The 25,408-nt window shown below is 39.5% G+C and overlaps 1 protein-coding gene across 17 annotated transcripts in view; it reads left to right on the forward strand.

Moving 5' to 3' along the window:
- The window catches only part of LOC129118663 (poly(rC)-binding protein 3-like), a 501,082-nt gene that overhangs the window by 412,037 nt on the left and 63,637 nt on the right, over positions 1–25,408 (forward strand). Inside the window, exon 1 of one of the 17 annotated variants that reach the window (XM_077182934.1) lies at positions 2,913–2,931. The exons of the other annotated variants lie outside the window; for them this stretch is intronic. The gene's annotated coding sequence lies outside the window, so the exon portion shown is untranslated. Of the gene's footprint in view, positions 1–2,912; positions 2,932–25,408 lie in introns of those variants that run through there. 17 annotated transcript variants of the gene reach the window in all.

Genomic DNA, 25,408 nt, shown 5'->3' on the forward strand with positions numbered 1-25,408 from the left:
TTTATTCACTTACGTCAGTGTTTGCAGTAAACAGGAATTTGCAATAACCAAGTGCTGAATCCTGTTGTCTTGTGACTGAACTTTTCAATCTTTGAATAACTACCCAGCAGCAGAATAAAAATGAAGCAGAGGAATAAAGCCTGAAATACTCAATAAAAATACAAGTGAGGATCATTTCAAAAAATGGTTTATAGGAAGCTATACTGGAGGATTTGCATATGTTGCAATTTACAATCACATCTGCTTTGCACAGTCCACTGTCACTTCTGTATCCCATTCCCATCATAGCCAATGCACTAAATGTGGAAAAAACCAGACATCTGAAGAAATTTTGTTCCCTGCCCCCTCCTCTCTGCATTTTTGTGACACTGTTAACCTAACTGGGTTATGTGTAACCTGGTAAAGTGTATCAGAGTGTCATCGCTGTTCTTGAGCTGGATCTGTGCAAGTTGGCAAAAGTAAAACAAATTCTACTTTTTCAAAGTTGTAATAACAGTAACAAAAGGAAATCAACTGAGAAGCCTTTAACTCATTCAGAGTAAGCTCATACATCTCCCTGGGAGGCAAAGCTGCGATTAGCATGTTTGAATGCCTTACTACAAGTGATACTTTGTGGAAATGCAGCACTTTTTGTGGGAATGAAAAGTGCAGTTGCGAAGCAGGCTGTTGATTAACAGAAGAGTTAGTGTAGTGTTTGCTGTGATTTCATCCTAGCTTAACAGAGCAGAACCAAACTGAACAGCCAAAAAATCAGGCAAGCAAGAGCCTTGTTGTTGTTTTTTACATCCTGAGAATTTGACTTAATACTTTATTCTAGTTCCCTGTTGTCCTGGAAACAGGGGGCTTGGGGGGCAGAAAATACTGGTGCTGATTTTAATTCAAGCTTCTAAATGTTATGGAATAGGTACTTCTATTTTTCTGACATTATTTCTAGTTGTTACAAAGCTTAGAAGTGAACAAAGCAGTTTTATGTAGTGGAAATTGTATCCATGTTTTAGTCTAAGCAGAAGAAATAAGAAGGAACGAGAGTCTCCATAGGCTAAAGGCATCATGTTAAGGCCTCTCTTGTACTTGCACCAGCAAAACTCATGTGCAAATGCTCACCTGACATCATCTCTGTGACACACTTGGAATTGTGCTTGAGGTTTAACTGAGTGGACACTACTTTGCCACTGACCCAACGGAGGTTGTTGTGGTCTGCACGTTCTCAAGGTTTTACAGAATTTCTGTGAACAAATTAGGTGCATTCTGACATCTGACAACGTCACTAAATACATACACTCAGTGAAAATTAGTATTAACAATGCCAGAAAAACACATCTAGTTCTTCAGATAGGCAGTCCTTTCCAAGTTTTTAATTGATACCCTATTTCCTTACATGTAAAAAGCAACATTACCACAACCTGTTGTCAGATGAGGATAACTGATGGATGAAGTTAACTGTATGATAATGCGGGGTGACAAAAAGTGAATTATAGATCAGTGACAGATGAAAAGTGCTCCATTCAAAGAGTCATTGATATTGTGCTATGGCAAAAAGACTCTCTCTGTATGTGCTGCTTTATGAAATTATTTGCATTGCTTGCTGTTCCTGAGCTACTGAGCCACTTTGGTGCCTCACATCATATTGCTCATGTTCCAGTAGAGAACAAGACAATACCTTCACATCCTGGGAATCTTAAAGCAGACTCTTAGCACAGATTCTTTGGGAAGAGGATTGGGGAATTCTTCCCGCCTCTCCAGCCTCAGATTCCCATGTTTGCACAGCAGTAACTGGATAAAAGCAGAGATGGCTGTTTTTCTTTGATTATAGCATTAATGAAGATGGTAGTTCATTGTGGTCAAAGAACAGATAATATTGTTCCCAGGTTTTGAGTGTCTTCATAAAAACCCCCGCAATAGCAAAAAATGTATGGGGGATTTTGCCTCAGCTTCTAGAGTGACTTCACCTCTTCATGTGCCTGTTTCATTTTTTCTTAAGCAAAGTACACTTGGTAAACTAATTTTCCTTAGCTTAAGGCCTATTTATAAGTGAATACTTAAACCTACATGACTGCAGATGAAGACAGCCTGTGCTGTTGAAATGCCCAGGGTTGTCCCAGGTCTGGTCTGAGGCCAGAGAGCTCTTTTGGCTGCTGGTGCATGCTCACAACTGCACAGCATGGCAGCAGCACACTGTGATGTCTCCCAGGGTTTGAGTAGGTCTCCTCTGCCCCCAGCTATATCACTCATGACACAAATCTGCCCTGAGAGCATGGTTTCTGTGAGGCAGCCTTGCCTTATGCTATGGAGGACATCATGCTGTGTCCAAAATGCAAAAATAAAAGGCTACTGGGGACAGCCTGGGCAGGTCTGGAATGTGGCTTGCGCTCTGAACTGGCTGTGAAGGGGCACAGCTGCACGACGTGTAAACCATCACCCACTGCCTATGGCTGGTACCACTTGGCATCTGGAACACCAAGAAACACTATACAAAAAACAGGCTTCCAGACCCATAAAGACATGTCACTTGTATTGCAGCTGTATATTAATTGTGCAGCACTAAACATTGGCAAGAAAAGATTGTTTCATTACTAATATTGGTGAAAAATCAAGTGATGTCTTTGTGACCACTCTGAACAGGACTGTAGTTGTAAGCCAAAAAAAATGCAAACTATAAAGCTTTCTTGTTTCCTGTGATCAAGTTATATTCTCACATGAATGTGCATAGCAACAACTTCAGAAAACAAAGAGTCTTTGTTCAAAATAAATGATTATTCAGTCCTTTTTAATTTAGCATAGAGTGACCCTTTATAATGAGAAGCTCAAACATATCTGTGAATTTTTTGAGTGCCTAAAATTCTCTGCATATTTAAATTGTGCTTATTAGAAAGGGAAACAGTGAGCATAGCAGTTGCAAGGCTTGCAAGGAAGAAGAGGGAAGAACCAAAGGTAGCGCTGCTTTTTTTTCTGTATTGGTCTTTTGCATGCAGCTCTGACTCTCATTTTAAAAAGTCTTGGTGTGTGATGTTATATGATGGTAATTGTAAAGCAGAACAAAAGTGGATGTGCTATTGATTAGAATGATGAAGCTTAATGAAGTAAATGCTAGGGCATAGCCTCCATACTGAGGAGGCTTACAGTGCAAGTTTTTGCTCAGAAAGAAAACCAAAGTAATCCAGATTGTGTTTATGAATGAAGGCTGGTTGAACATTAGGGATTTAATATCTATGCTGTAAGAGCTGCCACACTTATTGGTAACAATATAGACTTAAGTTGTGTTTAGCTTTATTTCCAGATGAAGAAATTCTTGTGTGTCCCCTAGTAGTGGTTCAGGTTTGTGATGCCTGTAGATTTTACTTGGCTGGTTGTGGGAGGTGATCATGAGGTTCTTTGAGACCACAGGGTTTCTTTTTTTGCTTGAAAGGATATTTCTCAAGACAGAGGCTCTCTTTATATCTGTTTTCACTGTGGCATTAACCCTACTGTCAGTGCTTAACAACGAGTATGTAGCATTGCACTGAAAACCAACATGAAAGGAACTTTTAAGTGGCAGAAACAAGCTCTTAGAAGTTAGGGAAAGCCAGATGTGTGGTTTCTTCTGTGCCTCTGATTTGGCCTTATTATTCATACATATTGTGTTACAGTCCCAAATTACATCATTGCAGCCATTTTTCCAGAGGACCAGCATTTCCTTTGAGCATGAGATGAACAGTGTTCAGGACATGAATCAGTTTCGTCTAATGAATGAGGATGTTGTCAGAGAAGTTAATCTAGGAATTGAAAATGGTGTGATGAAGAGCAAGGATGGCTTCAGGAAAGGAAATGACAGTCTTGTGTGTAAATCAGATGAACTGGAGGCAGGAGACTGTGCTGCTGGCTCTGCCCCAGGGTGGCAGGGAGAAGGATAGCACTGGGATCAGAACTGACTCTGAGCAGTGTGAGAAGGGAGAAGTGTGGCCAGGCTTATCTGTCCCTCTTGGCTACTGGCCATGGGCAAGCCAGACTGCTCTGGTCTCCAAGGTTCCCAACACTGTGACAGCAGCAAGAAGGGTTGGGGGGCAGCTGTGGGACAGGCTGAGCTTTGGATGTTTTGTTGTCCCAAGTCTGGAGGGTGCAAGCCAGTGGTGGATAATGATCATTCTCTGGTTTGTTGTGCAGGGACAGGCAGTGTCTGTCCAGATTTGAAGATGTGGAAAAATTCATGTTGGTCCAGAGGTAGTGTTGGCAGAAGGCCACCAGGCTACCATGCCTGCCAAAGGCAGCCCAGGAAAGTTTGGAGCCAAGAGCCAGGAACAAGTGTCAATGCAGGTTTTGTTTGAGTGGGCAGGATGTGGGTCATGAGGTTGGATCAGAGGGCTGCTGAGGACAGCAGGACCACTAGGAGATGTTAGGAGCATGCAATCCTTAGCTGCTCAGATCTCTGTGGTTTTGTGGTCACTGGCATATGCTCTCCAACTGGCCAGAGCAATACTCCATTCCTGATCTAGCAATACTTAGTGAGGAACTAACATTTTGCAGAGCCTTATTTGCAATGGGAAAGGCACTGAAAATTATTAAAATATAATCATGGTAATTATATTATTTGATGGAGTATAAAAATAGAAATAAAGTTAAGGCCCAGGTTTGAAGTTTAAATCTTTCTGTTGGGCTTTGGTGGAAATACTTCTAATTGTCAGCAGAGTTAGGAAGAAGCAACACTTCCGAGTTTGGCATTCCCAGCTCAGGTCTTGATTTCAACCCATCTCCAAAAACCACAATAGCAAAATTGTCGGAATAAGATGGTTGTGCAAAGACACGCGGGGATACTGGCATAGAAACAGGATGGTAAAGTTTGCTTTTGTGTTTTGGGAAAAGCAGGAAACCTGCTGCTGGTACTTGTTCCTTGCCACACACTTCAATATAAGTATCATCTTTATTCATTCCAGGAGCATCTAAACTAATCAGATTACTCTTGTGTAGTTCTTCCTGCAGGACAAAAATGGGTTTAAATCCATTCCAGGTGAGCCAGGAGAATTCAGTTAATAACACTGAGCCATTTACACTGGAGTGCCAGCAGATCACTAAAATAAATTCAAGTTACTTGGCATGCCTTTGATAGGACATCTGCTGCTGAATTTCACCTGCTAACATCTGGGTCCAAGTGCTTTTCTAAAATAGGGGGAAAAAGTTGTCTTGGAGAAATAGTGTTGGCATTTCTACTGCATTAAAATTCACTATAAGCATTTTGTGTACCATTTCTCTAAGGATGAGCAGGTGGTAATTTTAACAGTAAGGGTTACACTTTGTCTTCTTTCTGGGGATCTTGAAACATTTTTGAAATGTGAAAGAACATTTTCATTCAGTAATCAAAATGTGTTTGCAATAAAGCTTTCATTTTCTTAGAGAGTTATAATTAATATATAAGAAGGCACTGTAAATATGTTTTTCTTTTCTTGACTTTTCAGCCCATATTGTTCATTTAGCTTACTGGAAAATAATGTATGCTGCTCTTTTCAAAAGAAAAGAGATCACGCCTATGTTTTGATGTGTGAATTGCTGAAGAAAATCTGCAGGTTAATTTAGCCTTGTGATTTGATGGATCTTTCCAATTGGGTTAATGGTGATCACTGCAGCTCTAAGAGTGATGAAGTAGTAGTAAGAAATGACCACTCCTTGTTTTGCCACCAGAAAGGCAGGTCATGGCACATTGCTGAGACATTCAGCTCCAGAATGTCCTCCCCCCATTAATGGAGGGGGTCAGCATGATTGAGAACCAGCAAGGAATTACAAACAAATAGCCAGCTGTTGTGTGGTCACATGAAAACAGCAGAAAATTTTAACCCTGGCCAGCTAGAAATGGGCAAAATGACTAGGGAAAAATGTAGCATCTGATTCTTCATTACCATCCATTCTGTACAGACAAGTGCAGTTACACCAGTGCTTTTTCAGCCAGCAAAGCTATTTTAATAAGGCACCATTCCTGTGCTGTTTTTCACCTGCTTCCGCTGTGGGTGATTAATGTGCTGGATGATTAATTGTAGGATTGTGCTACAAACCAGACCCAGACTTTGGGTTTATTTTTTGGTTTGGTTTGGTTTTCTAATCTTCTTTTCTCACTTCAGTACAGTTTTGTTCAGTACAGTTTGTTTGTATAGTGTGTGGTTGCATCAGCATGACTGAGGGGATGGAGGACTGCATGAAAGAAGCAGAAAAAGAGAAAAAAAGTATGAAGACTTCTTAAAACTACATTTGTCATCACATGACATGTTTCTGTATCTCTTGCTTTCATTTTTGCAGGGTGAAGGTGTGCAGTGCCACTGTTCTGATGTGACAGCACCTTTTTAGGAGTTTTCTAATGAAAGAGAAAGGGGAATTGTCAGAAAAAAAACATTATCTGTCACTTCCCAAATAGTATACGGAAACAAAGCAGTTTCTTGTAATGAAATATTCCTTGTTGTCTGTCAGGTTATGGAAGGGGGCTGCTGAGGATGTGAAAGTAATAGCATGTGTACAGGAGATAAGGATGTACAACGTGCACATGGGCTTGCCTGCTCTGGCACCAGGAGATTGGGAGTCTGAGCTGTAACTGGCTCAGGGTCACTTACAGTTTTTAAATATATATATATATATATATATATATATATATATATATATATATATATACACACACACATATACATAGAGGGGGAATGTTTGATTAATTTGAAATTACTTTTTATTCTGTGGCTGTGGAAATTTTAATTCAGCTTCATGGCCACATTTAAAGAGTTATCAGTGTTTAGAAAGGTAATTACATTATGCATGAAGCCACAGTTTGAAACCAGCAACTTCTAAACAAACTGTTAAATTAGAAACTTTTTATTTTGATCTCTCAGTGCCTCAGGTACTTGTAAAACAGGTTGTATTAAACTGATTAATACTATTTTGTAATGTTAATTCAAGCCAGATTGCCCTATGATGGGATAAACCATCAAGTTGGGTGCACACACAGCCATCTTTGAATGCCAGATGCTATATGTTGTCCAGTCAGTTTGTTATTCACTGTGAACAGTTCAGGATAAACCTGGAGCTAGATAAATCAAACCCAGTATGCCAGAGAATGGCAAACACACTTGGAAAAAGTTTATTTTCTTTACAGACAATTTACTAACAGGACAAAAACATGGTGTTTGTCTAACGGCTGACAAGCAGTGGTTGATCTAGATCCATTGTTCACAGTGATCCCTTAACTTCTCCAGAATTGCAAGGTTTTGGATTAATCTTCTTTGGTGCCAGTATATGATAAATTGTAACTCTGTCACAAAAAATGTGCAACACTTTTTTGTCAAAATAAAGCCCCTTAAAGCAGGGATGTGTACGAAAATAAGTGGATTAGCTTTTTACATACCAAGAACAGAAAGGACACAGAATCCTCAAAATTAAATTTATTTGAAAAACAAACTCAAATGAAGGCAGCACTTTTAATCTACTAAAGATGTAAATGGCTGCTCACCTTTCAGAGTTCAAGGTAATATTACAAGGATAAGACCCAGTTCTGTATACTTTCAGTCACAGTGAAACTAAGGTCACCTGCTGTGTTTACAGCTTTGAATATCAAGTGAACACATTATAGCTTGTACACGGTAAGCACAGTGAATTGCTTCTGGTTGTTATGTGGCTCTGGCCATATATTGGCCTGGAAGGTTGCATTGGCAGAGCTTTAGCATCCAAGAGCTGCATTTTTCTGTCCCTCCACAGCCCATGCTGGCTGCAACCTGCAGTATTGATCTAGTTAACCCTCAGTAGAAAGCAGACTAATGCTCTCACTGCTAAGCCTACATATAGAACTTGCTGTAGTTTCCATTTGCTTTGATCCTGTGTAGCTGTGGAGGCCTTGGTGCCCTTGGTCTGAGCTCAGTAAGTCCCCAGATAGTCTGTGGGATGTTACTGTCTTCATTGGCTGCAGAATTTGCAACACAGGGCTGTTAGTTTTTGAGTCTTGAGGTGGCAATGATAGGATGTATAGGTCTAAATAGCAGGCCTGGGCTTGGCCAGAATTCTGCAGGATCTGGGGCACAGCAGCAGTGTAGGAAATGGCGTAGCTGGTTGATGACTTCAGCTGCACCTTAGAGCTTGGACTGGTTTCGGTATGTTCTGGCTGCACCCAGCAGAGGAAACGCCAGGCATGGGCTTTTGCCCATCTGAACCTGGGCTTCAGGGTAACTCTGCCTTTTTCTGTAGTGTGTGTGCTCAGTGCAGGGCTACATGCCTGTCTTTAATCATTGCTAGCTGTGGGGTGAAGGGACAGGGGACAGTGTCCCTCTTCCACATGGAGACACAACTCCTTCCTCTCCCAGTCCAGGGAAGTGCAATTATGTTCAAGCAAGGAGAGAACAGGCCAAGGAAAGGGACTTGTCCCTCAAAGCTCAGACTGAAACTGCTCTGGGCAAGATCTGAAAAGAGGAAAGGGAAGGAGCATGGCCATGGGTTCCTGCTTTGGTATTCTACCAGCTACATGATATTTGCTAGCTGCCACTTCATCCAGCAAAGACCTTTCTCTGGGAAGAGCCATTGTTATTCTAATACATGCTGCAAAACTGTTTTGTGATTAAAATTGGAAAGTGGGATTTGGAATGTCCTTCATGCAAAAAATAAGACTCTTTGTTTAAAATTATGAAGGAAACAGCAATAGAATAACTCTGTTTTCCATGAAAGAGCTGTTTTTATGAAAATCTTGCAAGCAGCCTGTCTCAGTTACTTAAGGGAGAGACCAACAAGATGCCTTTTGTAAAAGGCTGTGCACAAATTTGCTTCCAGCCAAACCTACATGTCTCAGTTACAAGCCTATATTTTCCTAGAATATGTGAGTCATTTTATCCTCCACTACATGGATTCCTAATTTTTTTTTGTAAGTATGTCATCTGAAAGGAATTTCATAACCACAAGTAAGAAACTGGTCTGATGACACTGGTGACAAAATTAATAACCGTGGATCTCATTTTCTGAAAGACTGCAGCTGTTAGTGCATTCAGTCTGCACTTAAAAGTCAAACCAGCTAGGTTGTGTTAACAGTCCATTGGTAAGGAGGAGGTAAGATCCATTGAGTTTTGCATTTACTTCCAAAAGTTGGATGGTAAAACAGTAATTTTCAGAAGTGCCAGGATGTCAACAAGCAACAGGGGAGTGATGTGAGGGGGTGTGTGGGGGAGGGAGGAGAGCGTGGAAGCTGTAAATATTCCTCTACATCAGCTTCTGTGATTCAGAGAATAAAACCACTTGGATTATGTGTTTGCATGACCTGAAAAGTACTGCTTCTTAAGTATTTAGTCAGCTTTGCATTTCTCTGTTGTTTTGCTATTATTTTTGCTATTACTATTAAGAGTACAGTAACATTTCAGTATCTTGGTTGTCTGTACTCCTTGAAAAACTGGCTTCCACTGTTTTTCAGCTGCAACTGATACTTGACATATTTTTAGGTAACAGAAATAGGACTTTTAGACTAGATTTTCCTTTAGGAATTCTTAACAAAGCACCTTGCAGAAATTCGGAATATTTGGCTTTGAGCCCCTTGAACTAGCTGGCAGAGTCCTAGAGCAGGGAAGAAGGCAGGCAGCATGGCTCAGAGTGAGGAGAGTTTGCCTAGGGCTTGGGGATGTCATAACAGATATCCCTCTATTAACACATACCCACCTCATATAAAATATGGTGCCCCAGGCTGTAAAACTACATCCTTGAAGAAATACTCTGGGAGGCAGTGATGTGATTTTGGAGGTTTTGGGGTTTTTTGTTTAGCTAGCCATAATAACAAACTACCTGTGTAATTCTTTTCCAAGGTCCTAATGGTTCAACAGAATTTATGCCTCTCAGACTTCAGCAAAAAAAAAACCAAAAAAAAAACAAAAAAAAAAACCAAAGCCAAGAAACACACAAAATTATTAAAATGATTAGGTTCAACATCTCCAGACTGTCTACATAGTTTTTCTTCAATTTTGCCATTAACCAAATATGTCACAATGAGAAATTGTGAAGTTGAGCCTTGTGGAAGCTATCAGTAAAGCCCAGTAAATCCTTCAGACAGGTTCACCACCTTTCCTATTTAGAACACAGGGAAATCAAGGGAAACAGAAGGAAACAATTAACACATCAGGTATGTCTGATATATCCTTTCCTATATTGCCTTGGTTTTCACCCTCTTATTTCACAGACATCTACCATCAGCCTTTCATTATCAACAGGTTGCTGTAGAAACTGTAAAGGAGTGTTTCTCTGTAGAAGTCGCCCACCAAGTGTTGTGCTATTCTCCTTTACATGGTTTTTAGATGCCTGATATCCTCCTGAAAGGTCCAGTTTGTGCCCAGAAGAGCCATCCCTGTGACCTCTCAGTCTGCACTCACTTGTGCTCACAGATCAGGGAAGCTGGATCATTAATTTTATATATCCACAGAAACTGTACTTCTGCAGCAGTGCTGCCCTGCTTTTGTTTGGTGCTGCAGTTTAGGGGTCAAAAGTGCATGGACTTAATATTTTATTTGTGCCTCTTCCATGCCAGAAAGGCAAGACACGTGTACCCTTGCCTGTCACTGTGGCAAAGGCTTTCATCCTGCGAGGGGCTGAGAATTTGTGCCTCAGCTCCATAGGGGACCCAGAATAATCTGGGGCACGTCTGCAGCCTATGGCCAATCCAAACTGACATTTGCATTGGGAAGAACAATACATAATCTGACATTTGTGTATAGAATGACTGTGTGAGGAAATAGTGGTTGCTGCTGCATTTTATGTGATCAGAATAATATCTCTGAGCACTGGAGGAGTGTTGGGGCTGATACAAGCAGTTTTATGCGTGTAGGACTCTGTCAGAATGAACAGATATATATGTATATGTGTGTTGCATGGCTGATCTCTCAATTATCTCGATTTTACATTACACTACAGTCTGGGAAGACTCTCTAGATAGCGTGACTGAATGCTGTTGCAAAGACAGAGCTTCCACTTTGTGGAAGCAATTGAAAACTTAGATGATCTGCTTGGGGCTGTTGCAGTCTGGGAAAATCGTGATTTGTTTTACAGAGTAATGCAGACTAGTTCCTCTTGGCTACGTTTTGGTGCCAGATTCCAATTTATAGAAGATACATCAACCCTGTTGCCAGTGCACATTGGTTCTACAAGCATATGTGTGGACATGAGGGTGCACACTGCTGTGTTTCTCATATTGAACATCAGCTAATTAAGCAGAGCACAGTGAAGTCTCCCACACAGATCATTTTCCTTTTGTATCTTATAACTTCTCCTCTCCTGAGCTGAAGAATAGCCACAGACAGAAACTAGGTCTGCCTCTGACAGTGTCGATTTTCATTTCAATCACTTTTAACTGATTTCACTTCAAGGAGGTACAAGTAAGATCCTTGTAGATAAAAATCCATTGCATCAGAAAGCAGTTTTAAGTAGATTTTCTTAAATGCCACAAGAAAAATGGTTAATTTTGATAGAGCATGTCAGGGGGAAAGGGATGAGGAATAGTTGGTATGCTGTAGAGAGACCCTCCTTTGGTGCTGACCTAAGAGCAATAATATGGAGCAGCTCTTCTGATGCATTGTTGGGTGTACCTGGTTGATTCCAGAGAACCTTGGGCAGTGTCTATGGGCAGCTGCTGGGAGGTAACTGTCCTATACATAGGATAGAATGACTGAACATTTTCTGTCTATCTTTCAGTACTGAAAGATAGAATGACTACAACATTTTGTTTCATGACAGCTAGATTTCATGTCTGTGTCCACACTGGGCAGGCTCCAGGATCCTTTATGTGCTTGAAATTAGGAGCCTCAATCACTCCATTTTACAGTCAGCTAAGTAGCTAAAGACTTGCCAGTATCAAGATGCTCAGGAGGCGTCTCTGCTGTTTCTGCTGCCTCACAAAGATTTCACTCTTGGAGAAGCTGTTCCACGTTATAGTGTAACCTTTGTGGTGTCTTCAAAAAATTGCTTCTGTGCCGTGCCTAAGACAGGATTGGTGGGTTAAAGGCAGGCTGTGCTCCTGCATAAACTGAATTCCTCTTGTTGCTGGAGTTCAGTGGAAATGTCTTCGAGCATGAGCTGTTCTTCCTGCCACTCCCTGAGACAGGTCTCAAGTGCTCTGGATAGGAACCTGTGGTTACAGGAGGAGAACTCTTCCCTGGTGAGGACTGTTGGTCACGTGACAAGGCCCAAACCAATTTCCACTGCATTTCCACTCTTTCCAAGCTGGTTATTCAAATTTGCTCAAAACTAAAGTTCTACCTCCTAAAAAATTGGATTTAAGAGGGCAGACTGGCATCACCACATGCAACAAGCTGACACCTCTATTGTTCTCTTAAGTAACCTGATAAAGAGCCACTTGCCCTCCTGCTGCCCTGTCCTGACTTGACCCTGACCTTATAAACTGCTTTTATTATCAGTGCTTAAGGGAGTGTGTTGGCTTCTCTCTCTTCAGTTGCTACCAGTGGTTTGAAAGCTTCATTCCCAGTTCATGTGGCTAAGCTAAGGTAAGTGTTCAAACACTTACCTTGTTCTTAAGAGCATTTTTTTATGGAAGAGTTGCTGCCAAGCCACCTCTGACCAGCAGCACAGGCATCTGCTCTTTGTCCAGGAGTGGTCACTAGCTGGTGCTTCAGAGGAAAACCAGTTTTCACCTTGGCTGTTAACACTACATCCTTACAAATTCTTTAGGGAGAATTGCTAATTAAGCATGATGGCTTTTGTTCTTTGGTAATACTGGTAAGACAACAAAGTCTTGTCAGACTCTCTGTCTCTTATGCTGTGTACATTGTACATGGAAGCTCTAGAAAAGCAATGAGTAATTTCTTTGCATGGCTACTGGCCCTGTGCAACTGCTGTATTACAGCCAAAGGTTGTGAGATGGAAAATGAGGGGAGGAATTAAATTTGTCTAAATTAAAAGGAAAAAATAAGAAACAAAATAATTGTTAATAGCCTCTTAATAGGACTTTCACAGCATGCTCTGTCACTGGAATGTATCTCTCTTCAGGGCAGCTTCCCTACCTAATTAACTGATTACAGAACTTCTGTGAATAGCTGATATCCTCTATCAAATCTTCACCTCATCCTCAGACATCAGAGAGGTATCAAGGATCTTGGTTAGGAAGGAGCAGAGAGAACCTTGTTCTACTGGGTTTCAAGTAATTCATCAGCAAAATAAACTTATGATTATTTTCCTTTTTGCTAACTGCAAATTTTTAGTTTGGTCTGTTTCCTTCCAAAAGTTTGAGTTGTTTACTTTGGGGATTATGTCTTTTATGAAAATAACCAAGTTTCCAAATGCAGATTGTCAAGCTTGCCAAGTTACTAGCACACACTGGTTGTCAGAGGAGTTTTGCTTCCTGTATTGCCTGTAAGTAGATCAACAATGTGGGAACTTTGATTTTTTTCATGTCCTCAGCTCACCTGCTGTATTTTGGTGAGGAAGGGAGAGGCAGTGCAATACAGAAGAAAGAGGAGGAATTTTTTGTCTTTCCTTTTTGTGACCTTCTCATGGGGATAACAGCAAAGAGCATGGGCACTATGTCCAGTTATTGTGTGTTTGCATGATACCTGTTACTTCTGGGGATGATGATTTTTCTTCATTGTTTTCCTGAGAACAGCAGGGCCTCCATTGGAGTTGTCTTAAAGTAATTCCTAGGAAATATATGTGTCCAAACCAGTTAACTTCTGATGTGCTTGCTGCAGCAATATAGCCCAGAAGACCAGTAAATAACAGAAAAAATTCTCCAAAAAGAAAGGAGCACAAGACAGGCAAGATTTGAAACTCTCAAAAGTAAGACAATGTTAGGAATTGTTCTGCTTGTTATCCTTATGGTCTAGCACTCTAGCACTTAGAATTTTAGTCAGCTTTGTCCCTAAAGCCTTGCTGTCTGCTTCTGTTGCCAGAGCTGCCTTCCTGCAGCGTTCTTAGGGAGGCAGTGGATGTGTCTTGACAAGTATATGTTCACCTTCCACAAAAAAACAGGCAAAGAGAACAAAAAAAATTAAATAAAACCTGGCCAACACCTGTGATCTTTTAGAGGGCATGTCTTTAACTGCTTTAAATGGTTTGTGGGTTAACAAATCCATCTATAATACAAAAGTAAACAGGAGTCAACAGTGCTGGTTTCCATTGTGTTGAATCAAAGCTCAGGCAGGCATGGGCATGTTACAGATGCCTTGAACTTGGTCATCTGATACACAGGTGACCCAGTTCATGAATGCTGATATTTGGGAAGTTATGCTGAGCTGTGTGCTCGGCCCATAGCTGTGCAGTGGCACTCGGCAACAGGTGTTGGCTGTAGCTGCCTTTGGAAGGATGTCAGGTCAGGCTGGAGCCTGGATTTAGCTCATTTATTACAAGGGCTTTTGTCAACTGCTATGGATCATTTCAGACTGCATTGTGATTCTCAGTGGATGAGGTTGCAAATGTAATTCATGAAAATTTTATTAAACTGATCAAACACAGCACGAAGCTTTAGCTAGAATGTATTGCATCTATGAGCTCCCCCTAAACATTAAAAGGAACTGACTTCATGACTCATCTTTTCATGTATCATATCATCCATCAGATAACAACATTTGCAGAAGCACAGGAAGAGCAGAGATGATTTTGATGTCTTCTGCAGCATGCAGCATAGATCTGCTTTCGCTTTTTCCCTGGTCTCTTCCCTGTCTCCAACTCCGACTCTGTGTCTCTCTCTTTTCCAATTTATCTGGATTAAACAAGTCTCTGATTATTCTTTATGCCACTGCAAATAAAGTCATTTTCAGAAACAGATGTCGAAAGAGCCCAGTGAAATAATCCTGGAGGCAGATGCAGTCTTCCATAAGCTGCCAAGTGCATGGTGCAATCAAAGTGATGAAGCAAAATGGAACAGGCTGCAGAAAAAGTAATTAAATTATAGTTCCATTGTAGAAGCACATTTTAAAATTACTGAGATTCAGAGCCCATAATGCTGGTATTATAGTTGAAAGAATACTTGCCATGGGTCATGAGCATTTTTTTTAACAGTTATTAATCATGCTTGACTGGAAAGACATGTGTAACCTACAACAAGCAGTGGCTGTAGTTGTGCCAAAGGAAGCTTTTGTTCCCTGAAGAGAAGAATTGTATCAAAGGCCAGTGTGTCCTATTATTACATGTGCAATGGCAACGTGCAGAATCTGAAACGGGCTTTTCAGATTTCAATGCAGAGCACTGGAGGGGGAAAAAAGAAAACAAGTATTGTGTCTTTTTGAATACTATATGACCTCGTTTTCCTCTTACCAAGTTAACTTGCTTATTGACTAAATAATAGTAAGAAAATTTCTAAAATATCCCTCCCCAACTTCAATAAAAATAATTCCAGTGATCTAGTATAAATGAAAAAGAAACAGAAAATGTACAAAATCTTGGAGACTGGAGATTAATAAGACTTCATGGGTTCATTTGCCTCTGTTTCCTTTACATTAGACTGAACAGTAGCTAAGGTCAACCTCCATCTTTCTGTCAGTTTTAGTAAGTAGCTTTTTTTCTTTTCTCCTGTTAGTGAACTCCTTTTTCTTTTTTCATTTTTTCTTTTGTTTGTGATTGTGTTTTTGGATTGCATTGGATTGGAGGTTTTGGGTTGCTTTGGTTATGGATTGTCCTGGTGCAAATATAAAATTGGAGTTGGTTGTGAGAAAATAGATGCTTCCTATTCCCCTGCTTCAAAGTACAAGTTTTAAATCTTTAATTTGTAGCCTGGGTCATCCCCAGGTCTTTTGTATCATCAGGGCCTTCCAGATGTGACTCATTTTTAAGAACTGTGTTTCTCAGTTGTTGTATTTGTATTATTGTTTGTATTGTAGATTTATTGTCACTTTTTTCCCACTGTATTACTTTTTGGATTATTATCTTTCTGCTCCTATTTGAGCTCTTCTCTTTTTAGTGTCTACAGTCCATCCAAGTGACAGTCATTAATGTGATGGTAATACCTTCTTCTAGTTACTGATGTAGACAGTACCAAAACTTTAGTAATGTTTTTTTTTTAATTTTATTTTAGAGAAAGTTATTTATTTATTTATTTGTTTGTTTGTTTGTTTGTTTGTTTATTTATTAGTAACCCACTCCTGGGTGTATATCTGCAGTATATCTCTGGCATTTCCGCAATAAGTCAGCAATTATCTTCTCTTGACCTTTACTTTTTTCTTTTGAATGAGCTAATGGATCACTTTGTGGTCCCAAGCCAAAGGTGGGAAGGTAAGAAGGGCACCATCAAATCATTCACATTAGCAAAGGTCCTGTCTTGTTTTCATAAAGGAAGTAGAGCACCAAATGACACAACTAGTTATGTCCGTGAAAATCTGTTAAAGGTAGCACGACTATGTATGAGCCACAAAGCTACTGGAGCAGCTGTGAAAAAAAAAAATTAATGCGTGTTCTGTGTCTGCTTAAAGCACCTCTTTTTGGGAATTTCTCTGAATCTGGGAGCTTTTAAAGTAATTGTATTAGTTCACTTTCAGAGTCCCCTTCTTCCACTTTGCTCACTCAAGGTGAGAAGAAGCTCCTAGTGGCCTGCAGTGGAACCATGACCTTGCACCTTCTTAGTCTGTGTCTCAATGAAACTTGTGTGAACCTGACACTTTGACATCCCTGTTAACTCTTCAAAATGTTGAAAGTGTTGGGGAAGCTTGTTTACATTCATGGACATATCTACAGGTACATGTGTATGCATGTGTTTGTACAGAAAGAGGCTGAAGGTTAGACAAAATGACAGACATTTCATGAAGCACTGTTTCAGCTGAGCAGCTTGGTGAAAAAAATCAGTTGTTTCTTCAAAAAGAGACTCTTTGCTTTCTAAAAGTTCCACAGAAGTAACCAATACAAATGGATGGCTAGGGCCAAATGCAGTGCTAGGGCAAGATATAGTGGCTCACTTTACAACTGGCACTTTTAAGTCACTTATAAACTATTTTATGTTTTTCTTTGGTTTTGAATACTTCATTACTTAGACTGGCTTTTGAGCTTTAAAGATTCTCCTGGTTTAAATCAGTGACAAAAATATTGATTTAAGTGGCTTAAATCTTGGGACGTGTTTGGCTCTTTAGTCTGAGTATTGACTGCCCATAAAAGAGTCATTTATTGTGGGCTGAGTTTTGGTTTTTTTGATTGGGTGGGGTTTTTTTGTTAAATCTTTTTTCAAATGAGGCTCTGGAACTTACTGGATTTTCTTACCTACTCCATAGTCATTAATTTCACAGTGAAATCTGTGTAATGCTGTATGTTTTCACTAACAATTAGTGGCTGAGAACTTAAATACTCAGGTTGTGGCTTTTGAAGGCAACAGTTCCAACGCCCTGGCAGGACATTGCAACATTGCTTTTTGTTTTCCCCTTTTATCCCCATGAACGATGGAAGTCTTTGCAGCACTCAGCCATATTTGCAGCTGTTACAGCTGTGCTGCTGTTGGACTGGTGTCTGAGACAATTCCCTCTTTGCCTCAAGCAAGCACAAGTGTGGCATCCCAGGAGGGAGCCTGACTCAGACTCCAGAGGCTGGTACCCATCCCCTTGCGACTGAAGGATTGGAGCTCATCCTCTTCCCTTTCTGAGAGGCTGTGTGAGTTTCCCTTACTTTAAATAAGTATTTCTTTTATTCATCTGGGAAGCTTGAATGGCTTTTCAAATCACAGCCTTGTAAATAACATCATGACGGTGATGACAAAAGTGATATTTTTGTTTGTTTGTGTCAGAGGTTCGGTTATGTCAATATGTAATATTTTTATGTTTAATGAAGTTAAATGTATGATCATTACTATTAGCCTCATTTCACTGACCAACAACCATGGTTGTGGTTTGAGTGAAACAATTGACTTTGTCTTGAAAGCATTTAATTTACAAATAAGTTGGACAAAGATATATTCTAGGACAGATATAATTTCAACACCAATGGAAATATAAAACCGCAAATATATTTAAATATCTGTATGTTCTATGCCCAGTGGGAATATACTTGATGGGTTAATGTTTCCTATTAAAGAAGCTTCTGTATTTCCTTGACTATTCTTCTGGTTTGAGGAATTTTTTTCTTTGATCAATAAGAAGCTGTCCTTACTCCTATATGTACTGGCAGAGAAAATTACAGATCTCTATGTCTGTGAGACTGTTTTTATTGAAGATAAGAACCTCATTTAAAAATCATTCTGTTCTTAATATTTGTTTATTAGATTACACCCCAGCAATGTGGTGCATAATGTTTTAAAATTTGTCCACATCTGTCATGTACAAAATTATACCTTACTTGCTTGTCATTATTTAACCATATTCTGTACATATATACATACTATGTTGAAACGTATCTCTTTTTTTTTCATGTATGTACATAAATCTTACTTTAAATAGATTGGAAATAGACTGTATCTATTTCTGTGTTCTCTTATACATTTTAAAAAATGGGAAAGAGACTTAGGCTTGACTGTCTTCTCGCAAGTACATTTATTTTTAAATCAACAAGCAAAGCTGTTGCTTTATTTGCTTTAAATTATATTAAGGTAAATTTAAAATTTAAACATTATTCCAGAATGAAATTATTTATTGAGGAAATGTCAGAATCGTGCATTTGACTTTAGAGGGCAGAGATTATTTAACAAATATACCACACATTCACAATGTTTAGGTCATCAGAACATAGATTTTTTTTTCAGGAATAGGTGTGGACCAAAAATCTCTTCTTATATGGTAGGCCATTCTTGTAAGCAACTCTGTGCTGGACAGACCACTTGGGCTACTTGTGCTACTTGTACCTTCCCTGTGACTTACATGTACATTTCTTTATTAGATTTATCTCACACCATATGGAATGATTAATCCAAGTTAGATGGAGTGACTGTTTCTTAGTCAAACATAAGCGAGTAAGGCAAAATTTCCATTTGAAACAAGCAACATAAAAAATCCCAGAGGTCTGAGAAATGTGGTGCTTTACTTGAGCGTTTGGAGCCACAGGATAAAGTGGCAGTTAAAGCTGATTTTATGCTTAAAGCTATGATTAGAGCTTTAGAGTCTGGTGAATAACTGGTCTACCATATGCATAAATTGTCTTCCCTGATGTTGCAAACTGGCAGGTTCGTGATGAAGCTTACAGTTCATTTCATTGCTGCCATTAGGAAAGGAAAGAAAGCACCTTCTGCTCTGTCCTCCTGCTCATCCTCAAATCCTTTTGGAGAATATTTGTACAGAGTAATTTATAGTGAGCTGCCACAGCTTCCTTGTGGAAGCATTTATGTTGCATTAGTCCAGCATATCAGCTTCTATCTACAGGAGCTTTTATCTCCCTGGCTTTTGCACAGATGCAGAAGCACTAGTTGGCTGCTGGGTTTGTACAAAGTATTGGCATGCTCGCTCCGCTGCTCATCTTGTAGTTCATGGGGAATTGTAAAGATGCTCTCTGCATTTCTGCCAGGGTAGTTCTTTCTGGAATAATTGCAGAAAGAAGGGGAAAAAATTAGAAAGATGGAAGATATCTTTGGCAAAAGAATCACTGTGCTTTCCATTTTTTGCTGTGTTATTCCATTATTTACTTCCATCAGGTCCCAGATCTGTTTGGCATTTGCTGAATATCATTATGTGGCTTTTCTAGATTTCCTATTACTTCATTTCCAGACATTTGATAGCATTTATTACCTGTTTGGCATGTGATGCTTTCTAATGGGATAACTTTCAATATTTTGGCAATGTGTAGCTGTCTATTCACACACAGAATAATATTTTGACATTCATTTATGTTAAATAAGTAATTTGTCATTAAATGTTGATAGTAGAAAAATTGTGAACAAAACAATAGTCTTTATTGTGCTTCTATGATTTTTTTTCCTGTAACAAATCTACATCTTATTGTTTATTCAAAAGGCTTTACAAAAAAACATTATTAGCAGAAGAGTCAATAAATATGTTGCTGTTTACTTCCTTTAATAAATCAAAAAGGGAACAACCAGTGTAGTTGCCTAAAGCTCATGCTTTTTGACTAGCATGAGGAAAAGTGGTCCATTTTAAGAGCAGGATTCATATACATCAAGTTCAGTAGCTGAACATTCATCAGTTGAGAATAGAAAAAATAAGTCTCTAATCTTTTGCTCTTCTCTTCAAAGATTATTTGGCATGCAGTGATCTTCAGCAAATGAGATGTCAGTTGTATAGGGTGAGGGCATTTCTCGTTTTAGGGAGAACACAAAGGCAGCTGCAGGGAGAACACAAGGCAGCTTCTTCTATAGATAGGATAGGTTCTTCCTCAGGCAAAACACCATCAAACATATCAAGGAAAAACTACTGTCACTTCACATACTTCATAAAATTACATTCAAAAGGCAGCATTCCTGGAGTCTTGCCATTTTTTATACTTTCAATTGCCTATAAAAGTTGTCTTGTTATTTTTTCATCCTGTTCTTTCTTGATCAGTTTCACATCTTTGGCAAAACTACTACTTCCAACCATCTGTAGTAACTACAGAGCTTAGCATATGACAGATAAAGAGATTTTTACAATAATTGGTAAAGCACAGGGCCTGCTAAGCTGTGTAACTGCTTTTTGTTAGTGGCTGTTAGCTGGTGGAAGAATGTGTTGCTCTTTAATCCCCTTTGACTTTTGAGCTAATATTTTACCACTTGAAAAACCCCCCACAAACATGCATTTTCTGTATCTGTTTGTGTACTTAAATTACTGCTCTCTTAGTAGCCCATATTCAGCTTACTTTTATTAGGTGTTATTTGTATCTCCTTGAGCATGTAATTTATGAATTTCCTGAATCCTTCTTCTCTCTAGTGTTTAAATTTCATTCTTGAGCTGTTGTTTTATCTTATTTTACCTTTTTAGCAAAAATCCATTGTGCCACTGACCACTGCAAGCTTTGTTCTGGTAACACAAAGAATTAATTTTCTCATTTCTGAAATTTTGGTTTCACACCAACTATCCCCCTACTTAAAATGGGCCATGATACAACAATTTAAGGGAACCAGGATCTGCAGATCTTGTTCTCGTCATGAAAGAGTTAGAGATTAGCATTAAATCTATTTTGGGGATATAAATTATAAGGATGTGAATAAAATGTATAATCTTATTCCTTTGTGTAGAGTCCTCTCTAGTAATTTGGGAGATGGAAGAGATAAAGTAGAAAGGTTGATACTGCACCTGCTTCTTTAGCTTTTGTTCATTAATCAGGTTCTCCTGGTGAAGCTTCTGTGCAAAACTGGAGTGCTCCAAAGCCTGATTTCTCCTTTTGCAAGTAGTTATTACTGGGAGAAAAATCCTTTGAAGAATTGTCATTATTATTACTGTTATGTTATTGTGGGCTTCCTTTGAGCTTTTTTAGTAACCTCATAACAATATGGTTTAGTAACAGTGGATGTCTTTGTCCTTCAGTTGACACAGAAAGTGAAGAAGTGTATGTTTAGCAAATATCCAGTTGTCTTCTTTTGCTTCAGCTGAGACTGTAAATATTGTCAGATCATTATCTCTTTTAATAATTTTTGAAAAAAACGTTCATTGAAACAAATTAAGACAACTGCAGCTGAGCTGGTTTTGCTCTGGATTTCACCTGTAGCTGTGGTTGTTGGTTTTGGCCAGTGGGGGGGGATGAGGTGGTTTTCTTTTGCCAGGTTTTTTTTTTTTGGGTAATTACAGTGTTTAGTCCTTTGACATCCAGAGATATTAGTTTCAAGTGAAAAGCCATAGATAACAGCTGCCTAGCTTATCAAAGAGCTTGTAAGCAAAGTAGTCATCTCCTTGTTTGATGGCACCAACCTGTCTGTGGTAGAAAACTTATTCCTAATTTTAAGCCTTACTGTATGGCCAAATATGTCAACTCTGCTGATAATGTCATCAGTTCATGTCCTGTGGCAATTTTCTTACATTCCTTATGCCTTCCTGTATTCCCTCCAGTTTAAATGAAAGACTAAAATCATGTCAGTAGCATAAATCTGCCTCCAAAGAGCTGTGCTCTGCTGAAAGCACAGGTTGTTTCTTCTCATCGTGATCCCTGGCAGTGTGTTTCTTCCAATTCCTGGGAGGTCTCCCTCCACCTGAAGTCTTCTGATCAAGATGACTTAGCTACAGCCTTTTCACGACTTCCTGTTCTTCAGTTTTCTCTGTTCTTTTTTATTCACTCTTGCTATCTTTTTTTTTTCTTTTTTTTTTTTTTTTTTTTGGTAGTACTGTTTTATTGAGTTCTTGCTAAATAGATGAAACTCTTAGCTACTTCTTCATAAGTGGCGTGTTTCTGTCCAGTTTTCAGTTCTCCATAAGTCATGATAAATCTGTTTGGTCATCTTCACACTACTCTGCTGATATCTTAGGTCTTCTTTTTCATGCCCTCATGTCTATGGCTTGATATCTGCCTAGTTACCCCTCCTTTGGGATAGTTCCTTATAATATGAAAATTACATGTTTACTGTGAGAGACTGGATTTTCTCATGTTTCCCTTAAGAAAAAGAAGTTCTCTTTTTCTAAACCTACAGGTACATGGAAACTATATGACTGAGTTTAACCATCCTCATGTGAATTAGAAGTGGATTCTCCTGAATGTCAGTCACTATCATTTCCCCATTCTTTTATCTTTTTTTTTTCTTCCAGTGGAACAGCTGGAATTATTTTTTTTTTCAATTTTATCAGTAGATTCTTCCTTGCTTTCTTCATAATTGCATTTTTCAGTTCATAGTGATGAAGCATCATAATTGGGTTCAAGAGATTTTGAGGCCCAAACACAGAGAATGCTGTGCTGGGTGCTCTGGCCAGTTTCTTCTTTCCCAACACCTCAGATTTAACAACTGTAAAATCAAGATTTAACATAGCAGAGCAGGCTTCCTCCTTTAATATTTCCAGGTGGTTCTTGCTTCCACATTGATTTTTCTCACACTGTTCCCTGTATCAGCTATCTGAAGCTAAATTTTTCTCTTTCTTCCTGCCTTTCTCTTTCTCTTCTCTCTGCATCTCTTTGCTTTCAACACGCCTCTGTGACTGTGCAGTTCCACCCCACCTCACCCTGTGCACACTCTCTTTCTCTCACTTCTCCCTTGCATCCCTCTGGATCTTTGAGATGAGTAGCTCTCTTGGCAGATTCACAGATGTCAAATAATTTATTTGACATAAACTCAGAGATCAATTGCATGATGTCTACCTTGGTACTATGTTGATTTTATTCATCTTTGGCATCCCTGCCTGCTGCTTTCTTACCCTGCGTGCCGGAAGTGGTTGCCTTAACATGGATATCTTTTATATAGCACTGTGCAGCCATATTCTCTGCAATGGCCTGCTTATTTTCTTGGAGGGAATTAGCAGGCTTGTGGGGTAGGAAGAAAGGGGGTCAGGAGGTTGGCTTTCCACATCTCAGGCTTCAGGCAGCCATCTCACACTATCCCCTCAGCCACAAGGATTCCTAACCTCCATATGTGTGCATGTGTGGGGGTTGTGACACTGCCTTTCAGCTTATAGTTCATCTTGTAGCTTTTATTAATTCACTGAAATCCCCAAGAACTGTGTTGGGGTTTTGTAGTAGTCCAATGAAAGTGTGGCTTAGCTGCTCATTGTTTTATTTGCCTAATCTACCCACAATTACAGAAAAGCCACGTTAAAAATTTGTGTGTAATAAATATTGAGCATGAAGGACCTGTGGGTATATGCTAGCTTGAGATAGCTAATATTAAAAATGTATAGAAACATATACTTACAGATAACAGGCATTTGCATATGACTCCACATCAGTCTCAATCCTCCATTTTGTTGAAGTTTTAAAAAGGTTGTGGTTTTTAAAATGCATTTGGATGTATTTTTCTACCTGAAGAAAAATGTTCGCTTTTTACATGATAAATAGCAGTGGAAATGTCCGCAGGACAATGGAAAAGCCCCAAAGGAAGTAAAGATCTGCAGTTCGCTGGGAACTACCTGATGTGAGCTACTTTCCTTTGTTCTGTGGCCATGATATTTTTTGCTTGTTACCTGGAGCTGCAGAGCCCCAGATCTTGGACTTTGTGCATTCTGGTCCAGAGTCCCAAGGTCAGGAAGAGGATCTTGTCCAGCTGTCCTCCTGTCACTGCCAGCTCTCTGCTGAAGGCAGGCTAAAATGCAAATACCCTCACTCTTAACATTTAGCTGTGCCACTGACTCTGCCTCCCTGCACAGTACTCTCTGCTCACCTGTGGGGTCCCCTGGCTTTCCTCTGGCATCAGGAAAAGTGTGAAACACTGATTTTTTTTTCCAGTCTGAGACTCAGCTCTCCCATCATCCAGGGTAGCCATAGGACCTCACTGCACAGAGCATGAGAAAGGAAAGCTGCCTGTGTTAGCCTCCTGTTCGCTCACAGAGAAACACACACAAGGCAGAAACACAGTACCTTGTTCAAAATGCTGACTTTGCAAAGGAGAGGGAAATTATTTTACCAATTAAATATTCACAATGCACTTGTATATGACAGTAGTAGGTTTATAAATACATGGATGTCTTGCTGTCTGGTAGGCAGCTCTGGAGGGAGCCATTCTCTTCCTTCTGAATGTGATGATCTGACATCTGCATGCACACGGAGATCAGCATGTTTGTAACATTGTCTGCAGACATATTTGCTTTAAAAGTAAAAATAAATTCCTTTAAAGTTAAAAGTAATGAGGTACAGCAACACATTTTGTTTTAATCTGTCTTTAAACCAAAATACCCAGGTCATTAACAGTACTGTCGGTTTACTTTGTAAAGCTGTAAATGTTTTACCCAGAATACTTGCCCTCTCAGGACAACTGAGGCAGATGTGATTGACCTGGCATAGTAAAAAGTCTTCTCTCTTCATGGTGTATGTGTAGCTTTTAAATATTCTTCCTTAGCATATGAGACTGCCTTTTTGAATTAATTCCTTTTGTGTCTCACACAGCTGCCTAACTCCTTGCAGGCACACACACTCCCAGCCCTCCCCCAGACATCTGTTCTGATTCTCAGTGCCAGGTGCCAGAGTTTAAGCTTGTTGGGAGGAGGGACAGTGACAAAATCCTTCATAAAATCAAATAGCTGTGGCTTTTTTAACAATATTTGTGGTGGAATTTCATTTCTAATCTCTGGGTTTTTGAAAAGAACCCAAAAGGCGTTAGCCTTTACTACTGATTTTTTTCAGGTTTTATCTGGAAAAGGTCAGGCTTGGGTGGAGATTGGTTTCTTGTTGGGGTAAAGATTTTCCTCCATTTTTCTTTTCCAAAGTGATGCTGTAGCATTCCAGTAGTAAGAGGCCATGGTAACTGTAAACCTGTTTCTAGTCTGGAATTATTTTTCCCACATGGGAATACATCTCATTAGAAACACAACTGTACCTTCATCACTGAATTTTGATCCACAGAGGTCTTACATACCTTGCTTCTACTTGAAACACAGTTGTTCTTGAAATCTTCCAAGCACGCCCTAAAGCTGCCATCAGTTTCTAGAGGTCTCAAGGGCCGGTGTTGCTCTCGTGCAGTTCAGAATGACAAGGTCTA

Source organism: Agelaius phoeniceus, chromosome 1 (assembly GCF_051311805.1).
Source record: "Agelaius phoeniceus isolate bAgePho1 chromosome 1, bAgePho1.hap1, whole genome shotgun sequence".
NCBI classification, from domain to species: domain Eukaryota; kingdom Metazoa; phylum Chordata; class Aves; order Passeriformes; family Icteridae; genus Agelaius; species Agelaius phoeniceus.